The sequence below is a fragment of the Dreissena polymorpha genome, chromosome 2 (assembly GCF_020536995.1).
Source record: "Dreissena polymorpha isolate Duluth1 chromosome 2, UMN_Dpol_1.0, whole genome shotgun sequence".
In the NCBI taxonomy this organism is placed as follows: Eukaryota; Metazoa; Mollusca; class Bivalvia; order Myida; family Dreissenidae; genus Dreissena; species Dreissena polymorpha.
Window position 1 is genome coordinate 98,613,211 of NC_068356.1, and position 21,687 is coordinate 98,634,897.

Consider the following 21,687-nt stretch of genomic DNA (forward strand, 5'->3'; position numbering starts at 1 on the left):
TGGAAACACACTGTAACTCGGTGGCGCAGGAGAGTATGTCATTGTTCTGGAACCGTTGTCGGGAGCCCTTCACGGCTGCCCACATTCTGCTACACTGCAACCTCTTTTCATTGCAGAGGCGCCGGCTTCGAGCCGCATTGCACTCACATGGACTAGTGTTAAACCTTTTCATCGAGGAGCGATGCAAAGGCCCGGTCTTCTCTGTGCTGTCCAAATATCTACTGGACATTCTGATAACTGACAAGAAATTGGTCTTTGGGAAAGAGGCAGTAAATCCCACCAACGTATCATACATCTTGCGCGGAAACATACCCGGGCTGATTCTAGTAATATGGTACCGCATTCTTATAATTATTGGAGTGATAGGTGCAATGCTAATTATAATTAAATATTAATGCAAACTTTGTATAATATTATAGTCAAATTTTATATTATAAATACAATACATATTAAATGATAGTAACAGTCAAAACAATACTATATTAACACTTACGTACGCTCTGCGTTTCATACCCTGGGAATGTATATTCCAGTATATTCCTTATGCCCTTAGGAATACACTGTTTTAGACCACTATTGTGGACTCAAGAATGGTTACACGATTTATCTATGATTTGACATAGTGACCTAGTTTCAAACACGTGACTAAAATTCTATCTTTATATAATGTTCAAACAGTCCAATATTTTCTGACTAAGTTCCATAAAGATTAGATGGCAAACGTGGCCTCTAGATTTGTAACGATCTGAAATATTACACATACCGCACACCAAATGATGCTGGACGCTTGACATAGGATGATTACAGAAGCTCACTTTGAGCACGGAGAGACGTTCTTTAAACGAAAAATATCATAAAAGCGGAGAGTGTCGTCCCTGATTAGCCTATGCGGACGGCACAGGCTAATCTGGGACGACACTTTACGCACATGCATTAAACCCCTTTTTCACAGAGCACGGTCCAAATATATTAAAAGATCACTAGTAAGAACAATAAAATAAGAAAGCATAGATAAACACATAAGTTTAACAATTTATACCAAACAACCCAACAAGAAAGTGTTACTTGTCATAATATACAGTCATGCGCCTTTTATGCTCACTAGAAACTATTTTTATACATATGTAATGTTGATCTTATCAATATCAATCTTATTTTATATTATGTGAAGTTTAATTTACCTTAAACTTAAATGTCTATTTTATTATTTTATCCATATTTCATGAAGTCAACGTCGAAACAATGACACCTGAGTTACTGCACTGATTACCATGGTACCATGTGGAATACTTAATTGTAACATGTACTGTTACAATTTTGTTACACGTATACACTATATGGGTCTTGTTCTGAGAAAACTGAGCTTAATGCATGTGTGTAAAGTGCCGTCCGAGATCAGCCTGTGCAGTCTGGACAGGCTAATCAGGGACGACACTTTACGATTTTTTGGTATTTTTAGTTTCAAGGAAGTCCCTTCGTATCGAAAATCAAGTTTTGGCGGAAAGTGTCGTCCCTGATTAGCCTGTGCAGACTGCACAGGCTAATCTGGGAAAACACTTTACGCTTATGCATTAAGCCCAGTTATCCCAAAACAAGGCTCAAATAGTTTCATCATGTGATCTTTATAAAAGTGGTATACTCTTCTTTTCTCTTTCTTCTCGCTATAGTCCCAAGCTGCAGAGAAAGAAAAAATACTGAAATAATATCACGTTATCATATTTATTGTAATAAAACGACGCCAAAGTGTGTCTGGTGCCATGTGGAGTACGTAATTGTCACGTGAACTGTTACAATTTTTGTTACACGTATACACTATATGTTCATAAAGTGGTTCTATGATCAAACGATATAACGATTTCATAAATAATAAAGCACGGTTTGGCGGAAAATCTCGATGGCATATCTCACTGAAACTGATTTCCTCGTTGTGATCATCCCTCAACTTGGGAATGTAAAACTCGTCTATTGCTTGTTTTATGTTGTAATGCCCACTTCATACAGAGAATATGTTACTATTCTATCATTGCATAATTTATCGAATCGGCGAGGCTTAAAATACCATGGCCTGAAATGCGTATATGAGTGTTTTGACCCTTTACCAATTAGATACGTATTTTCAAGCATGTGTAGTCCCTTAGAAAGTACTTTTAAATTAAAGGTTTTCTTCAATTGTTAAAGGCTTCCTTTCCAAACCTTAGATACTGGTGAGTAGCGAACAGCATAAAACCTGAACAAATTGCGAGTTACTCCAAGGCTGTTCTGGTTTTATGCTGTTTGCACATAGTCATTTTCACTTTGCTTTTGAATGGGAGAGGGTTTAATATTATACTGCGTGGTTGATATATACGGGAATAATTCAGCAAATACAAACGCTTTTTACAAGTAAAAAAACTAACGTAATAAAAAGTATTTAAAAACATCTTATCCTAATGCTCACGCACGCGCATTGGCAATAAGCAAATGTAGTTCGGCCGAGTTAGATACATTGTTTTTTTTCAAATCAGATAGTGTTTCTATCTACTATTGTTCTTATCACTTTCTCGCTTATATGATTGGAATGTGAGCGGCATTAAAAAAGGTATTCAAGGTCATACAATGGCGAAAAATACGAATCTCGGAATGGACGTCGCCAAATTGTCTGTCACGTGATTGCATCCCACTTTTATTTATAATCTGAATCAGTCTGTTAACAAATTTATTTCTGAGAAAAACTGGGCATAATGCTTGTGCGTAAAGTGTCGTCCCAGATCAGCCTGTGCAGTCCATTTTCGTCAAAATGAAGTCTCTTCTTAGCAAAAATCCAATAAAGGCGGAAAGTGTCGTCCCTGATTAGCCTGTGCGGACAGCACAGGCTAATCTGGGACGACACTTTGCGCACATGCATTATGTCCAGTTTTCTCAGACTCATTTAGTCCAGTTACTCAGGACTATGAAATATCGGTTGAATGGTTTCAATGTAAAATTGTATTGTTGGTTTATATCAAATCGCTCCATTGGTGCAAAATGGTACCACATACCATTAAATTTAAAGTACACAAGGTACCTTTTTGCACCATGGGTCGAAATAAAACTATGCAACGCACGCGAATGAAATTGATAAAAGACTGATCCTTTTATGCTACTTTGACTTTTGAGCTGAAAATACTGCCTATGATTGGTCGGGTAAGTAAGGGCATACGATTGCTGATGATGGGCGTTAGGTTACTAAAGTTAACATATTATCAGAACTGTTAAAATAACTTTATTGACTGTGATCTGTGAAAAAGGGCTTAAATTCATTTGCGTAAAGTGTCGTCCCAATCTGGGACGACACTTTACGCAAATGCATTAAACCCCTCTTTTACAGAGCATGACCCCTTTATAATCTGCTCTTGGTCTGCCATCCACGAGTGTTATTTGAAACCTTGGCGTTGACCCATGCCAAGTTTTGTTTTTAACTATGACTTGCAAGATTCAAAGGCTAACACTGGGACGGATGATTTAAGTCTATAAGTAAGGAAATAAATAATATATACCCATCACGTAGTTGTTAGATCATCAGGGGAATATTAGGGGAGACTAAAAGTTGATACGCTCCGCTTATGGAAATTACAGATAATTTTCATAGTTCACAAGAGGTCTCTAAAAAGAGAGTTTTATCGTCCATGTTATCGCGATAAAATCTTCTGTCTACATTACCTGCACATGAATAAGTAATGAATTTCAAAACGGAAGATTACAGATTAGTTCTGAAGTTTTGGAATCCTACCTTTGCGCAGAGACCTGGTGTGGTTTTATGTGATATGGATGAGAAGAAGAAGAAAGAAGATTGTTATTTTTTTTAAGTGTTTTCAGACATAATTTAGAATTTCAAAGTACCAACTTCTATTATGGACTACTTGTTTTCTCCTGTTTTGTTTTCACAAATTTTCAGCGGAATTCCAAATGATAGAACGAGTACGCAGCGAAATTGTAGGTCAATTAGAACTTGAAGTAATTAGTACATTTAACAAACTACCTCAGCTCTCGCTAAGCAAATAGACGGCAATGCTTTTAGATTATTAGAGCAAATACAACATTGATAAAAGAAAAAATATTTAGTTTCAAACAAAGTCCGTGTAATGTGCATTATATTTATGAAAGAACACTGAGTTAAATTAAATGCAGTCGTTGCAAACTCATGGGCAATGGTCAGTGGATACAGAGTCCGTCCATATACCGTATTTTCGTTTTTCGTCTTAAATTTGACAACCTTAATACGAAAATAAACACATATTCAATTCGTATACCGATTTTGAAAGAGCCTAAACTTAAAACTACTGAAAACCAAATAATTTTCTTTACAACTTTTTTGTTGTTTCCATAAAACAAACATAAATAAAACATAGCCGTTAATTATACAGGTATGTTGTAAAACGTCAGAATGAGAAATATGAAATAAGACTCTTAATATAATTGCTTATTTATTTTTAAGTTTCATTACTCATTTCCAAAAAAAAGATAAAAAAAAAACAACATTATTTTAACGTTGGCGCGTATATTAATTCGGTATATTGAAATTCCTATAAGCTTCTTAAAACAAACAACAGTTTGTTTATGACGTGAAACCCAAGTGTTTTCTTTCAAAGAATTATTTTATGTGTATTTAAAATATGTCATGCATTAACCCATTTATGCCTAGCGTCTAGAAAAAAGGCCTTGGCAAACAGCGCAGACCCAGCTGAGACTCCGCTTGAGGCGTCTCATCTGGGTCTGAGCCGTTTGGTTACAGGAATTTCTGTAAGAAATATTCTAAATATATAAATACAAATACTAGACATCCCGAATTTTGGAATGAAATTGGTCCAATTTAGAATAATGGGGGAGTCCACAGGGCATACATGGGTTAAAAGTCCCAGTGGTATTAGTTGCGCAATGGCTTTAAACTCCTCATTGTAAACACTATTTTCATATGACAAAATGTTCTTCCTTTGATATTGTATCCGCATTTCTCCATTCCACATGCTTCAATAGCATAACTTTGATTTCCGATTCTTCTTAAATTATTAAAAGCGACAGCTTTCCCTCATGACATCATCAAACGTTACTAAAACAAAACTTTTGTTGTTATTGAAGTATCTGGTTGACACATTCATATCCTCGCATTTTCATTTTCGGCCGCCGAATTTAAAAAAGTACCAGTTTGCACTCCTCCTGTTCAATATTATGGGAACAAAATACGTTTCACGAAATACGTTTTCTTTCATGTTATGCTCAATTATTCGTTTACTAATGAAACGCTATTTTCTACCGCTACATTATTGCAGTTTATTGTAAGTGATGTTCCGAATAAGAATTGTATGTCGATAACAGAAGCTCTGAATTATAAGTTCTGTTAATTTATAACTTAATTGAACATTAAATGTACAAGATTATTTTAATTTTGCGCACACCAATACTAATAAGTGCTGCGATTCATTCGAAAGATACCATGAGACCACATTTTAAAAGGCATTCTAACAAAGATTAAATACGGGCCGTACTCTGTGAAAAGAGGGTTTGATGCATGTGCGTAAAGTGTCGTCCCAGATTAGCCTGTGAAGTCCGTACAGGCTAATTAGGGACGACACTTTCCGCTTTTACGGTATTTTTGGTTTGCAGATAGTCTCTTCTTATAAAAAAACCCAGTTGATTTGCCTCTTTACAAATAGTTTAAATTATCAAGCTCGCGTAACGAGAGCCTACACGATTGCAATGTGAATATATAAGTCGTGTTCTGAGAAAACTGGGCATAATGCATGTGCGTTAATGGTCGTCCCAGATTAGCTTTGTAGCCGCACAGGCTGATCAGGGACGACATTTTCAGCTTTAACAGAATTTTTTGCTTAAAGTAAGTCCCTTTTTACCAAAAATCTAGCTTAAGCGGAAATTGTCGTCCCTGATAAGTCTGTGCGGACTGTAGGCACATACATTAAGCCCAGTTTTCTCAGTACACGAATTATATTATTATTGCAATATCAAATTAATTTATGAACATGACTGATAAATGTTATAAAACATCAAATACTTCATATGTTCTTACTTCATGGAAAATTCACGCGCAAATTAACGCCAATACCGACAAATTGACTCGTGTTTGATATATAATTGATCACAATTTGTCCATGTTTTCTATGAACGAATTTGCACAAATTGGGATTACACAACTGAGTACCTGTTTTGAGTACAAGAAAGCAAAACATTATTTGCCATTGAAAAAAAACGTTACGTTATTATTCTCGACTTCGTTTGAAATGTATTAAAGTCGTTAATACAATATCGTTTTATCGTTTTAAAAATAGTAATACGATCGTATATACGCGTAAGTCCTCAGCAAGTTTTGACTGTACAAACAATATATGCAAGGGTATAAAGCTTTCAGTGTCGCGATGTTCAGGGACTGTTTCTTCTGAACTTGTATTCAAGCTTATTATTAATTAACGTTTAAATTGCCAGTTACATAGTACGCTATTTGCTGTTTTCAGTAAATAAAGCCTTAGTTGTTTATTTTATAAGCATTCGCTATTTAAATGGTATGTGGGTCATGAAAACTGGAAAAAAAAGATTTATCAAAATTACAAAATACGCGATGCAAAACGCGAACTTCACGAGGCAGTCAGCAAAACAGAACAAACTGGTTAAACAGTAACAAATTACATGCAAACACTTTAAACTTACATAAGATTTTTAAAGCACATAATCGGAACGACTGACACAAAATATTTGTTGCAAAATGAGAACTTTTGTGGTTTTTTAAAAACCTTATTGCCGGGATTTAACCATTAATCCTGTGAAAGCATTTCTTAAGTATGTTTTCGTTTCGTATGTATCATATCGGCTGTGCTCTGGAAAAAGGGGGTTGATGCATGGGCGTAAAGTGTCATCCCAGATTAGCCTGTGCAGTCCTAACAGGCTAATAGGGACGACACTTTCCGCCTAAATTGGACTTTTCTAAGAATATACTTTCTTCAAACTAATATTGTAATAAAGGCTGAAAGTGTCTTCCCTGATAAGCCTGTGCGGACTGCACAGGTCAATCTGGGACGACACTTTACGCACATGCATTAAAACCTCTTTTCACAGAGCACGGCTCATATGTATGGGTCTGTGGCTTTAGTATAAATCCCTCTATCTCACGGAAACATAGTAAATAAGAGCCAGTGTATTGAGCGAGGGTGCATCCATGACGTTCAGTTACGGGTTGGTTGGCGGAAGATCGTGTTTGTGATCAGCGGTTCTTGTTTCGCGCATGTTTGGGGCAAAAGAAGACCATTCATGTTGCTTTGGCCCACTTCATTGTGCCCAAGGACTCTGTAATGACGGCATGAAGGTCTGCGTAGAACTTTGTTTTCACTTATTCTGGGTAAAGGCTTAGGAGCTGAGCATAGTACGATGCTTCCTTCCTTTCATAAATGGGAGCTAACTGGGAAGTCTACGATGTCATTTCCGTATCTGACGAGTTCGTTCTATATCAGAGCTATTCTAGTGTGGTATGTCTGTATGGTACCTGCGCACGTAAAATACGTCTAACGTGAGAAGAACTGTTCTCGTTCTATTTGTTTTCTTTTTGTTCCGACTGCTGGTGTAGGGCCCCCTTCCAGCCGCGATAAGCAGTCTTGGGAAGGTTTGAGCGAGCAATTTTTATGACACCTTTTCTAGCCCTTTCCTCATACCTGTAAGTGAGCAGTGCATTCTTAAAGAGGGCTGCTCAGTCGTTTATGGATCTGCCGGACTCCACTGCTGCTCCTTGTAACTTAAGGGGGAACCAATAACCTAGACCGCCTGCGTGCAGGATTACGCCTACGGCTTCCAGTGTGCCCGCATCTGCCGGTTCGTCGTTCGCCCGTCGCCACAGCACTTGTTGTTCTGATCGATGGGGCGAGGTTGATGATGGCAGAATGACTTGTGTGATGACTTAGATTTGAGTGAGGAAGATTTTCGCAGTTCGTCGACGAACAGGGTCGAGACGGCTTGAGACAGAGACGGATGTAGTGGACGTCCACGATTTCCTTTGTGTCTTGTCGTGCCCGTAGCGTGCCACAACGCCTTGCTGAGAATCACCTTCTTGCCCGTTGATCGTCTGGTGGTTCCTCCGCGCAGTCCGCCGATTCCAGTATTCACGGTAGAGATTCTTAATTCATCGAGGGTTTAAGAGTACCACCACGCTGGCATGAGTAGGTGCCGTCTTAATACGTTTCGAGTACTTGACACGTGATACCATTGGGCGTTTTTCTTTATATAAATCCCGTTTTTTAAAATCTTATCCAGAATCCCAAAGTACAGTTTTTTCCATAGACTTATTAAATGTTATAGAGTGCACGGGCATACATCACTCTGCAATAGAAACCTGCCATCTTAACTCGTTATATCAACATGCTCAATGATCACATTTCGTGTTTAAAAAGTCCTAAGGCCATTGATAAGCGTCAAATTATCCCAACAAGAGTTGTTCATGATTATGGATAATACGGTTTGTTTGCAATTTCAGATTCAACATAACAATTATCTAATGTGTGAACCCGCCCGTGAACTTGACCTACACGGTTGCCTGAGAAAATCAAAATTTGAGGATTCACGACTTATTCAATGCAGAAATAACTACCCTTTCTGGAAATGTACATGTATTGTAATATTTTGACAGATGCTGGGTCAAATTTTAAGAAATAACACGATACACAATTCGCGTGACCTACGTTCATTTACATGGACATTAGATATGTACATTTTCAGAAAGGAAATTCATTTCTGCGTTGAATAAGACCGAGTTCATGGAAATCGATGCACTATAGATGAAGTTATGGATGTTCAAAGCGATGTGTGTTTTCGGGTTGACTGTATAAATAAATAAATATATTTTTATATATATACATATATATTTAATTGGCGTGTTTTTTCACCGTTTACCATTTCACGGAGGATTTACCGATTAAAGCGATATTTCAAAGCCAATGTAGTAATGTCTACATTTACATTCACCCAACCTTGTTTTTTAGACAGACGCCGTTAACGTTGCCTTTGGTAAACATGCCTACCAAACAGACACCAACCGTCAATATACGGCGGACCGTAACGTTGACGAAAATACGAAATCGCGTTTGATTGAAGACCAGTCATGCACCCACACAGCGTCTCACAACGTCTCATGATGGGTGAATCTCGAGCAGATATTCCTCATCCGAAGCGTCAAGATTTACAAGAGGAATGTATGACGTAAGTGTGAACCTTTAATTTGATGAAACTCATAATGAATGGGTTTGTCGTGCGTTGTCATTTCTCGTGTGGAAAATCGTTATGAAAATATATTGTAAAATGTAAAACCGTTCAATCGTTTATATAAAAAGATTGTCAAAATATAATGTTTCGTATCAGAATCTTTTTATGTGTTGTAAGTCAATATGTTTGGTCAAACAATGCCGTGTTTGGTAATGCATATTTACACAACTCTCTTCGGCGTATGGAATTCAGACATGTCTAGTAATAGACAATTAACAAGAACCCTAACCATATGAGTCGCGTTCTGAGAAAACCGGGCATAATACATGTGCGTTAAGTGTCGTCCCAGATTAGCCTGTGCAGTCCGCACAGCTAATCAGTGACGACACTTTCCGCTTTTATGTCATTTTTCGTTTCAATGAAGTCTTTTCTTAGCAAAAATACAATTAAGGCGTAAAGTGTCGTCCCTTATTAGCCTGTGCGGGCTGCACAGGCTAATCTGGAACGACACTTACCGCACATCTAAGAAAAAAAAACATAAATTCATCTTCAATTACAGGCTACATGGACAAATCCTTGAAGTCGTAGACAGTGCTAAATAGTTAGGTGTTTCCATTTCAGATGATCTTTCTTGGAACAAACATATTACCAACATTACAACGAATGCTAATAAATCTCTTGGTTTCATCCGCAGGAATATACAGACTAAAAATGAAAACATCAGAGAAGAAGCCTATAAGACCTTAGTTAGACCCCAGTTAGAATATGCGTCCTCTGTCTGGAGTCCACATACCAAACAAAATAGTGACAAAATAGAAAAAGTACAACGTAGAGCAGTCCGCTTGGTGAAAAACGACTTCTCATTCTACAGCAGTGTAACCGGTATGCAGACTGAAATTGGCTGGCAGACTTTGAAGGACCGACGTGACCTCTCCTGACTGACCCTTTTTTACAAAATTGTGTATGGCTTGGTAGCCATTTCGCCGCCATCATATCTTGAGAGGCCTATGAGGATGACTCGTCATATGCACCCACTCTCATTCAGACAAGTCCATACATCAGCCAACTACTTTAAATATTCCTTCTTTCCTTACACCATAGTTCTTTGGAACGGCCTACCGGCCTCAGTTGTACAGCAGGCATACCTAGAGGGGTACAAGCAGCCTACCGGCCTCAGTTGTACAGCAGGCAGACCTAGAGGGGTACAAGCAGCCTACCGACCTCAGCTGTACAGCAGGCAGACCTAGAGGGGTACAAGCAGCCTACCGGCCTCAGTTGTACAGCAGGCAGACCTAGAGGGGTACAAGCAGCCTACCGGCCTCAGTTGTACAACAGGCAGACCTAGAGGGGTACAAGCAGCCTACCGGCCTCAGTTGTACAGCAGGCTGACCTAGAGGGGTACAAGCAGCCTACCGGCCTCAGTTGTACAGCAGGCAGACCTAGAGGGGTACAAGCAGCCTACCGGCCTCAGTTGTACAGCAGGCAGACCTAGAGGGGTACAAGCAGCCTACCGGCCTCAGTTGTACAGCAGGCAGACCTAGAGGGGTACAAGCAGCCTACCGGCCTCAGTTGTACAGCAGGCAGACTTAGAGGGGTACAAGCAGCCTACCGGCCTCAGTTGTACAGCAGGCAGACCTAGAGGGGTACAAGCAGCCTACCGGCCTCAGTTGTACAGCAGGCAGACCTAGAGGGGTACAAGCAGCCTACCGGCCTCAGTTGTACAGCAGGCAGACCTAGAGGGGTACAAGCAGCCTACCGGCCTCAGTTGTACAGCAGGCAGACCTAGAGGGATACAAGCAGCCTACCGGCCTCAGTTGTACAGCAGGCAGACCTAGAGGGGTACAAGCAGCCTACCGGCCTCAGTTGTACAGCAGGCAGACCTAGAGGGATACAAGCAGCCTACCGGCCTCAGTTGTACAGCAGGCAGACCTAGAGGGATACAAGCAGCCTACCGGCCTCAGTTGTACAGCAGGCAGACCTAGAGGGGTACAAGCAGCCTACCGGCCTCAGTTGTACAGCAGGCAGACCTAGAGGGATACAAGCAGCCTACCGGCCTCAGTTGTACAGCAGGCAGACCTAGAGGGGTACAAGCAGCCTACCGGCCTCAGTTGTACAGCAGGCAGACCTAGAGGGATACAAGCAGCCTACCGGCCTCAGTTGTACAGCAGGCAGACCTAGAGGGGTACAAGCGTTGCCTTAGCCCCACTCTACTCCCCAGTCGTCCCTGAATGCACAAAACAGTGATTTTTAAACAACTTTTAACCTATAAATATGTTTCTTCTTGTTTAACACTATCACACTTTTATCTTCACCTCACTTTCATGCTTTGAAGTCTCCCTTTCAATGCTTTTAAACCTTTTATTCTTGCACTGACACGCGCACCTGCCAAAAGTACCCGCAAGGGGGTTCCGGCAGTATTGAAAGATAGATAGACATGCATTAAGCCCAGTTTTCTCAGAACGCGGTTCTTATATGCGTCGTGTAGGACATTCGTCACTTGTCTAAAATAAAAAAAGCGGATGGTTACAATAATTTCTGTCACGAGTATGCATCTGCATATAGTGATAATTCCTATACTCAGGACTTGTCCATCATTGCGCGTGTCAATAAAATATCAAAATAATACTAAATAAAATGCATTGAATCAAACATTGTCCATATATGGACAATATACTCACGTTAAAGCATCAAAGGGCAGTGTATCGGGCATATCCATAGTTTGAATATTAGCTGTTTATTGGACGAGTTGATATCAAAGTAATTAACGCTCTCGAGTTCGTTTCCTGGGACTATAACCAGTACTTGGTGTTTATAGGGGTAATCTAAAGAACGCTCCCATAGTGGGGATCGAACCCGTGACCTTCCGATCGCTAGGCGGACACCATATCCACTACACAACTGAGACCTCTAAGTCTATGGCCGCTAAGTCTTCAGTTGTTATACACGTATTTAAGGTATTAGACTTAGAGACGTCGAGCTTTCCGTCGGGTTATCGGAGGCCGGCTTTCAATCTCTTGAAGGGTTTCACCCTGGAGAGATCGGCGTTTCATAAACGTTTGAGCTAGCTACACCGGTGTACGAACAGTGGGTACGGATTACGCGTAGCACTCCTAACGATGTACTCACTCTGTGCGAGGTTAAGGTGGAAGGTGCGCGTAATAAGTAAATTTTTAAGATATTTATAAAACTATTATTTCTCGGTTTCATATTGAAAAATACAGAATGTATATGCAACTGGTCGGCGTTGGAACAGGCACATTACGTGAAAAAAACACGTAAATTTATATTTGAGGATACATGTATTAACTGACTAGTGCCTAGAAGACAGTAGAAAGCGATGATGCCGCAGTCAAAACATATCCAAAATGTAGAAACAAATCCTATTACAAATGCTCGTTCACGTTTTGACATGTTCTCGTCTTCAGGCACACGTTATTCGGTTTTCCAAGGATATGTTCACATTGGCACTGCAATCGACGTTTCCGCGAAGGTCCTGTCAAATCTCCTCTGCGCATCAAGCTGTTCCAAAACAGAGAACTGCATGTTTCTTATTTATACTTACTATTTATATTTACTATGCCAAATAAGTTGTTTGGCTTTGAGACGCAGTTTTTCCCCATATTCAAATAAAACTATATCATCCGCGTCAGGCGAAAATCGGTCTTATGGCATATGCGGCCAGAGTAGCTCAAGCCAAGCCTGCGCACTTTCCCATCAATGGCTAGGCTTTTCGCTTTAAAAAAGGCACGCAAGGTTTGGTAATAACTCCAGAGTAGTTTATTCAGTATTCATATTCTTACAAGACTGTGCGATTGCGCAGGCCTGGCTGAAGCTACGTTGGGATCATATTGCATAAGATCAATTTTTGCATGACCCGTATACAAATCTTATTGCGTCTTATAAATAGAACATCTAAGCACAATACTTGCCGATAGAAAAGAGAATTCACCTTGTGTTGTTTATAGCAAACTGGTAAATATGTCCGTAGACTATTTTGACTTGCATACGTCAAACATGTGTGGTTAGATAATTAAACGATTTTCCTTCTACATGTATCATAGGCACTCTACTATTAGGTAGTTCTGTCTCACAATACAAGACAAATGGCATTTACCGATAGGTTTTCCTAAATGTCTTTCCCTAAAATGTGTGTTATTTGATATATTGAAAACAATACTGTGTTATCAACAGAGAGTAGTCTGCATTTGCAAAATTTGCTTTGACCAATAGCATGCAGCTATTCTGGCGACATGACTTCGTCAGCATCAAATTGCATCACAGCAGTTCTCAAATTTTAGGATTTACCAGCATGATTTAGTAAAATTATTATTATTGACAACGTCTCAATAACGTCTCTGTCACCATGATGAAAAGTGTGCAAACGTCTTAGTGGTGTATTTCCTTAAAGCGATTTCCTTAACGTTACGTCAAGTATATACTGCATGCAAAGACGATGGTGTGCTCAAGTCTTAATCCAGTCATTGTTACCATTTTCACATTAGAGACCCATGTGACATTGACACTTTACCGTAGAAATCCAAAATCAAACGATATTAAATCTCCGCGAACGCCAATTACAATGTGAAAGCTCTTAATGGAATATTTCATAAGATATTGACTGTAAACCAATGTCGACCAAAGTATGACGGCGAACTAATGGACGGATAGGCCAAAATCAATATGTGTCCCCTAGTTTGAATAGGGGAGCAAATATAGTACTAATACAACGGTTCATAGTATTTTTATTTGAATTCACAACACTTTTTCACAGTACAATACTTTTCCCATTTAAATGAGATAACTTGTAGTTATCTACTTTAAATAGTGTGCAGGAACAGACTTGGATCAGCAAAAACACATCACTAACATAAACATGTAAATCTCTTTAAGTCACATAAACTATATTATTTCCATAACAAATTCAATGTTTAAGCAATAACTTGTACACTAAATAAATGCAACATTTTGCACATAGAGACCCTCATAACCATACCATTTGTTAAAGATAATTCAGATCCAAATTATTTTAAAAAGATAGTTCATGCATATCGCATGCATGACATATCTTGCGTGGAGTTCTGTCTTACATTGTTTAACAGCAATCTTTTCCCCAGCTACTCTGCTAACATTCAAGCAAACAATGTTTTCCCTACCGCACATTCAAATAAATATTCACAAATAAAGTCATAGGAATTAAGTTGCACACATAGAAAATCAATAAATGGTGTTGATTTATTTAGAGAGCATAGCATTGCACAACCGAAATATTTAGTATACTTTAACCTCTACGGATTTAACACTGGTTAGTAATGATGGATAAAACAACATGAGTTGTGTAATGTGCTTTGTCTAAACCATACACTGCATGTAGGCAAGAATATAAACACTCCAATTTAATTAGCTAGACAATGCAAATGTATGAAACTTAATTTAACAGATAACCTGTATATAGTTTAGATAAATATTTCAACATTATTATAAAATACTATTTACAGTAATTTAACTTTAAGGACTATGAAGACATAAGTCAGACATATGCACACACAACTGTGCAATAAATAAGAGAGTTTTTAATCAATATGAGGTACACAATCAATTTATATAAAGCATTTAATAAGTTTCTATAAAGTTTATATAAACCCTATATTTACAAATGCAAAATGTTCATTTGGAAAAGATGAAAATATTTACACATTAATGGAAAAATTGCATCTCAAAGTATCAATTAAGTTCAATGCAAATATGCTTGTATGGTAACAATTGTTTGATATGCATTTAAATAAACGCAAAATGTAATTTTATTTTCTATGTATCAATATGATTAATTTGAAACATTTCACACAATTAACAAACATCAAGCTATTTTCAGCTGTTAAGCAACAGAACAACAATGTATCATGCATTCAATTACAGTTCATTATAAACAATCACATGTTTAAGGAAATATGGTCAAACTGTTACACAAATAGTAAACTGCCGCTATCATCAGCCATAAATCAATTATTATCATGTATAATATAAATACAAGTACAATATAATTGCTACAATATACACATGTCTTTAACAGACATTTTTTGAGCAGAAAATTTCCTTTATCGTCGCAATTGCAAAACTGTAAGCATTGTATGGAAAACTAAATTTTATGATTTCAAATAAATGCCATTATATTTTTATTACACATGTTTTTTAACACTGAGTATCATATTGTACCATAACTATTAATTCATTGAACAGACGTATATTAGTTTAGTAAGTATTCCACAAAACCCCAATACAAACTGATGGCTGAGTATTAAGTGTGTCATATTTTTGATAGCTGTATGAATGCACTTGTTATGTTGAGAGATGAACAAAATCATTATCTAACAAGGGATACAACTTTTTTTCAAGCAAAAACATCCCTCTATCTTGCTTAAAAATATTCATCACTCTCGCTTGATTTGCAATTGACTGATTTCCAAGTTGAATATATTAATTTTTCTTAAAATAATGCAAAATAAAGTTAAACCAATCTTTCAATAGTTGCTTGACTTTATTTAGTGAAAGGCATTACATATACTAGTAACAAGATGTTCCTATTGCCTAAAGCATATTTGCCTCTTCAGAATGTGTTGTTCTGTATCATTAAGAAAGTTTTAAATGAGCATTCCCACAAGCAATGTTTTTTTATATTATCTGGCACCTAAAAGATGTACATGATGAAAATTGTTATTACAAATAAATGTTAACAGCGAAAATCAAAATGGCAACAATAAACGCATGATTTACATTGCAAATACAATCATTTCACAATTGCTATATATACAAGTGACTAATGTACTGACCGATATATACAGTGAGCACGAATTATTGGTCAAGTTAATCTGGTCGTCTAAATGCCTATACACAAACATATAAAGCATAATAAACTTTACAAAAACAAAAAAATAATTATCATAACTTTGGCCATTTTTCCTACACCTCATATTTTCGTTTTTAAATACTCAGTTCCAAAACAAATAAAGCATTTTAAGCAACACAAAAGTCATTCATAAATCATATTCATGCAAATTAATAAATAACTGGTCGTGAATACAGAATAGACAATTTAAGGAAGATTAAATGATTTTGTCTAAAATTAATCAATATTTTCAAGAAATTGTTAGACAATAAACAATATTCTTGATAAAAACCTGACACCAATGGGCACACTTAAGAGTATCAAAGCCATAGCATAAACATTCTCCATCTGGCTAAACAATTCTTGTAACTACCACCTCTATATTACAGGTTAAGCCACAAAAAACTGAAGCATGTCTCATTACATGAAAATAATACATTTCTTTAAATTTTGTCGAAGTTAGCAGCATCATTTAAACAGCTTTGACAAATGTCAAAATCAACATTCATAGACATATATTTACTAACATTATATTTTCCTTAACATTTCCAAAATAAAATGTCATAATACAGACACAGTAATTGGATAGACTTGTAAATTTTGCGCTTAAAATACTATATAACATTATTTCTTTTATCAAGTAATCTTAATCTTATTATAATTAAATATAGTTATTTAAAGCCTTCAACATAAAATGACTGACAGCATCATAGTTCCAATAAAACATGAACTATTGTTTTTCTTTGAACACAACTTAGTGGTCACATAAAAACATTGCTGGCCACAAGACTTTCTTGCTTTCCATTTTTTGTTGTGATTTGTCACTATGCGATTTCTGTCTGAAAAAAATCACTAACTTTCCACGTGTCCCAATTCCAAAGATGAGACATTCAATTGTACATGTTCACACCAGACATGGGGTATGTAGAGACCTTCAATTGTACATGTTCACACCAGACATGAGGTATGTAGAGACCTTCAATTGTACATATTTTCACCAGACATGAGGTATGTAGAGACCTTCAATTGTACATATTTTCACCAGACATGAGGTATGTAGATACCTTCAATTGTACATGTTCACACCAGACATGGGGTATGTAGAGACCTCCAATTGTACATGTTCACACCAGACATGGAGTATGTAGAGACCTTCAATTGTACATGTTCACACCAGACATGGGGTATGTAGAGACCTTCAATTGTACATGTTCACACCAGACATGGAGTATGTAGAGACCTTCAATTGTACATGTTCACACCAGACATGGAGTATGCAGAGACCTTCAATTGTACATGTTCACACCAGACATGGAGTATGTAGAGACCTTCAATTGTATATGTTCACACCAGACATGAGGTATGTAGAGACCTTCAATTGTACATGTTCACACCAGACATGAGGTATGTAGAGATCTTCAATTGTACATGTTCACAGCAGACATGGAGTATGTAGAGACATTCAATTGTACATGTTCACACCAGACACGGGGTATGTAGAGACAAGCACATCTTAAACAGCCTTTATATCTCTGAGCTTTTTCGGTATGGGGTTAATATGATAACAACGGTAGCAGCAGGCTGTCCTTCTATTTGCTGGTTTGATTTCGTCAAGGTACGTCTGAAAAAAGAAAGATTCATAACAGTTAATGTCAGTTGTTCATTGTATGTGTTACGGATGATAAACAAGAACAAAAATAGCACTTTTATACATTGAATTACATGAAAAGTTAATCATAACCACTTTATTACCAACTAACTATAAATCTTACCATCAATCAGGAAATATGGGTTGATATTCGAGAAACATACATTTCTTCCATTGGAAAAATATCACCTTATCATTTATAACAATAAGACAGGGCCAACTAGCCAATAGCAAATAAAACGTGCTGGAGAAGAGTTTTACTGAGATGTATGTGTGAGGTAGGCAAAAGGCAACCGATGCAACCACAATTTACTTTTGACTGAAAACTTCACTACTATAAAATAAATGAACCAATACTAGAGCTTTGTCACGGACGTGACAAATACCCCCACATGCCGCATTGACACAGGTTATTTTGCATGTTGTCTTCACAAAAAAGCGCACACCATGATCAATGTTTAAAACGCACTAAGTGACCCCGTGACCTAGTTTTTGACCCGGCAAGGCCCATGTTCGAACTTGAACTAAACATCATATAGCTACAACTTCTGACAAAGTTTGGTGAAGCTCTGATGAAAACTACTTGAACAACTAAAAACTAATAATAATGCTGTAATACGTGATAAAAACGAAATATTAAAACACTGCCAAATTTTATGAGAATCTTTATAAAAAAGACAACAATATAGATATAAACATCATGAACGTTTCCATACCAATATCTGCAATAAAATAAACCCAGAACAAACGCAAAATGAACAAAGATACCTATCAGAGTATGAATGCGCTAAAGCACTGCTAGACATGAAAAACAATAAAAGTCCAGGATCAGATGGCATATCTGCAGAATTTTACAAAATATTTTGGAATTATATTAAGCAATATGTCGTTAATTCTCTTAACTATTCTTTAGACACCAATAATCTAACAGAATTGCAAAAACAAAGCATAATTACTTTACTACCTAAGACCGCAAAGGACACCCTTTTGATCGATAACTGGAGGCCCATCTCGCTTTTTGACGTTGATTACAAAATAGCTACAAAATCCATTGCCAATCGTATAAAACCTCTTTTAAATAATATAACCAGTGTAAATCAAACAGGATTTATCAAAGGAAGATATAATGGCGAAAATGTAAGACTTTTGCATGAAATTATTGAACTAATGGATGAAAGTAACGAAAACGGTCTCCTATTTTTACCGATATAATAAAGCCTTCGACAGTATGGATCATGGGCTTATGTTTAAATGCCTCGCCATTTCAGATTTAGTGAGCACACCTTACAGTGGGTAATGCTATTTAATAAAGATGCAACATCACGCGTTACAAATAATGGTAATTTTTCAGATTTTTAGGAAATACGAAAATTTACGAAATAACAGAAAATACAAAAGCTTGCAAAATGGTATATAAAGCACTTGGGGTAGTACGCAAACTTTAACATAGCTTTATTAATAATACATTCTAAGTATATAAGGGGCAATATTTCTGTCAAAATGCTTGATACAGTTGTCTGCTCTTGTTTACAGGTTGGGGTCATGTTGGTAAACAAGTATGCAAAATATGAAAGCAATATGTCAAGGAAAAATTGGGGTAGTACGAAAACGTTAACATTTGCACGCTAATGGAAACGCCGACATCGGGGTGAGTAGGATAGCTCCACAATATATTTTTCATATATAATAGTCGAGCTAAAAATGGAATAAAAAAAGAAAACTACTTGAATAAGAGAGCGGACACCATGCTTAATTTTTAAAAAGTACTAGACACCATGCTCAATTTTCAAAACGCACTTAGTGACCCCGTGACCTAGTTTTGACACGGCATGACCCACATTCGAACTTGACCTAGACATTATCTGACCAAGTTTGGTGAAGATCGGATGAAAACAACTTGAATTAGAAAGCGGACACTTAATACGGACTGACCGACGGACCGACCGACCGACAGACTAGCTCACACACGACCAAAAAAAACCACAGCTGGATTGAAAGATGTATTGACACACAATGTTAAATCTACATGCACCCACCAATCTCTGAAAGTAAGGCCATGAAAAAGGAAAACTAACCCAAGGTTCGCTCTGCATGATGTTCATAGACTGAGGGTTGTGGAGCATGGGGATCTCATAATCTGGAGACGATGACTGCAAATGCTCCTCGGACATACTCATTGCTCTGCTACCCAGGTTTTCTGGAATAAAAGTAAATCATGCATCAAACAAAACAAATTCAAAGCAATACTAGCGTTTTCAAGGACAACCCCAACTGATTTCAACCCAACAAAACGTTTGTCAGTGCCTCGACCTATCATATCAACAAGGTAATGTCAAAAGATTTAACTAAAGCGATGTTCTAGAGTTGTAAAGCATGTTGAAACTGTGAATGCATTCAATGCATTGAGGCTAAAATCAATAGAGAGAGAGAACATTAGTTCATTTTGGTTTATCACAAAACTTTATTTAAAGAATGTTTAAATAAAAACAAGAGCTCCGCGGTCTGAGACAGATGCCTCCCAAAACAGAGCCTTGACACACATCACTCAATTCCTTGATGACATATCGAATTGATACCAATTTAACACTTAATTTCACAGTGACCTTGACCTTTGAACTAGTGACCCAAATTTCAATAGAATAGCAATTTCTGCTGTCTAAGACTGATGTACATGTGAGGTCTAAAATCAATTGGTAAATTTTTTATTCATTGGAAACGATTCTCACACTTATTGTGACAGTGACTTTGACCTTTAACCTAGTGACCCCAATTTCAATAGGGCACATCTACCGTCCATGGTCAATGTACATGTCAAGTATCGAGCCAATAGGTCAATTTGTTGACCATTGATAGATCGGAAAGGATTTTCACACGTATTGTGACATTGATCTTTGACCTAGCGACCACATTTTCAGGGGTCATTTACTGTCCAAGGCAAATGCATATGTGAAGTATCAAGCCTATTGGTCAATTTGCTGACGAGTTATTGATCAGATGATTTTCACAATTATTGTGACAGTGACCTTGACCTTTGAACAAGTGACCCCAATTTCTATAGAGGTCATCTACTGTCCAAGACCAATGCACATGTGAAATATCAAGCCAATAAATCAATTTGTTGACAAGTTAGTTATAGGAAATCAACTGGTCTACCAGCACACGAACAACAGACCGGCAAACATCCCGCAAAACATTATACCCCCACTTCTTTGAAGTGGGGCATAAAATACACGTGGCGGGTTAACAAAAAATGGTTTAAATATACTTGTTCTAGAAAAAGTGTTATACATATATGAAGATTTACCAAATGCAACACTTTTTTATGTTTCAGTACAATAACAAAAACTAATGTGAGAACAGTTTAAAAGTAATTTACTTGTGTTTTATTTTGATTAACTTGAATTTACAGGGTTTACATTTACGCACTGTTATTTTTTAAAGTAAAAATTTACCTTGAATACATTGATATAGTGACATGAGAATACGCCAAAGACAAGTGCAAGTATGACAGCTTGTTTATTGCAAAAGACATGTGCACATGTCGGTACTGGATTAGTCTCTTTATAGGCAGGGCTCTATTTCTAATAGGGGTCTGATGCAAAGTCGGATACACACTTTTTTTAATTGCACCCTTTCAAACCGACAAAAAGTGTGGTGGATAAAAACATGTCAGAATGAGTGCACTGTTGTATATTAATTTAATATTTTAAATTGATTTATGACCAACACAATGTCCTATTGATATTCGACACACATTTGCATTTTTTAGAAAAACAAGAGCTTGTCACAATAGTGCCAAATCCCTGCCGACATGTGTTTGCGTGTATGACAACATTTGTTTTAGAGAGTAGAATAATATTTGTAAAACATGGCACCTGTGCCATCCATTTATATTTCAAGGATCAATTAGTTATATAGTGTTTGAGATATGCTGTAGAGAATACAATAT

At 37.2% G+C, this 21,687-nt stretch overlaps 2 long non-coding RNA genes across 5 annotated transcripts; one reads left to right on the top strand and one right to left on the bottom strand.

Moving 5' to 3' along the window:
- The first annotated feature begins 120 nt into the window (after nt 1-120).
- Nucleotides 121-12,814, top strand: LOC127870376 (uncharacterized). The gene is made up of 3 exons (XR_008044783.1): nt 121-334; nt 8,991-9,207; nt 12,636-12,814. It is a non-coding gene; the product is annotated as an uncharacterized LOC127870376 (long non-coding RNA).
- A 1,125-nt stretch (nt 12,815-13,939) lies between these two features.
- LOC127868212 (uncharacterized) lies at nt 13,940-17,541 on the bottom strand. 4 transcript variants are annotated; one of them, XR_008043921.1, is made up of 2 exons: nt 17,199-17,541; nt 13,940-17,110 (listed from the first exon to the last, which is right to left on the bottom strand). It is a non-coding gene; the product is annotated as an uncharacterized LOC127868212 (long non-coding RNA). The 4 variants fall into 4 exon arrangements; XR_008043920.1 differs by having other exon boundaries at nt 13,940-17,022; nt 17,155-17,541; XR_008043919.1 differs by having other exon boundaries at nt 13,940-17,066; nt 17,155-17,541.
- Between the last annotated feature and the right edge of the window lie 4,146 nt (nt 17,542-21,687).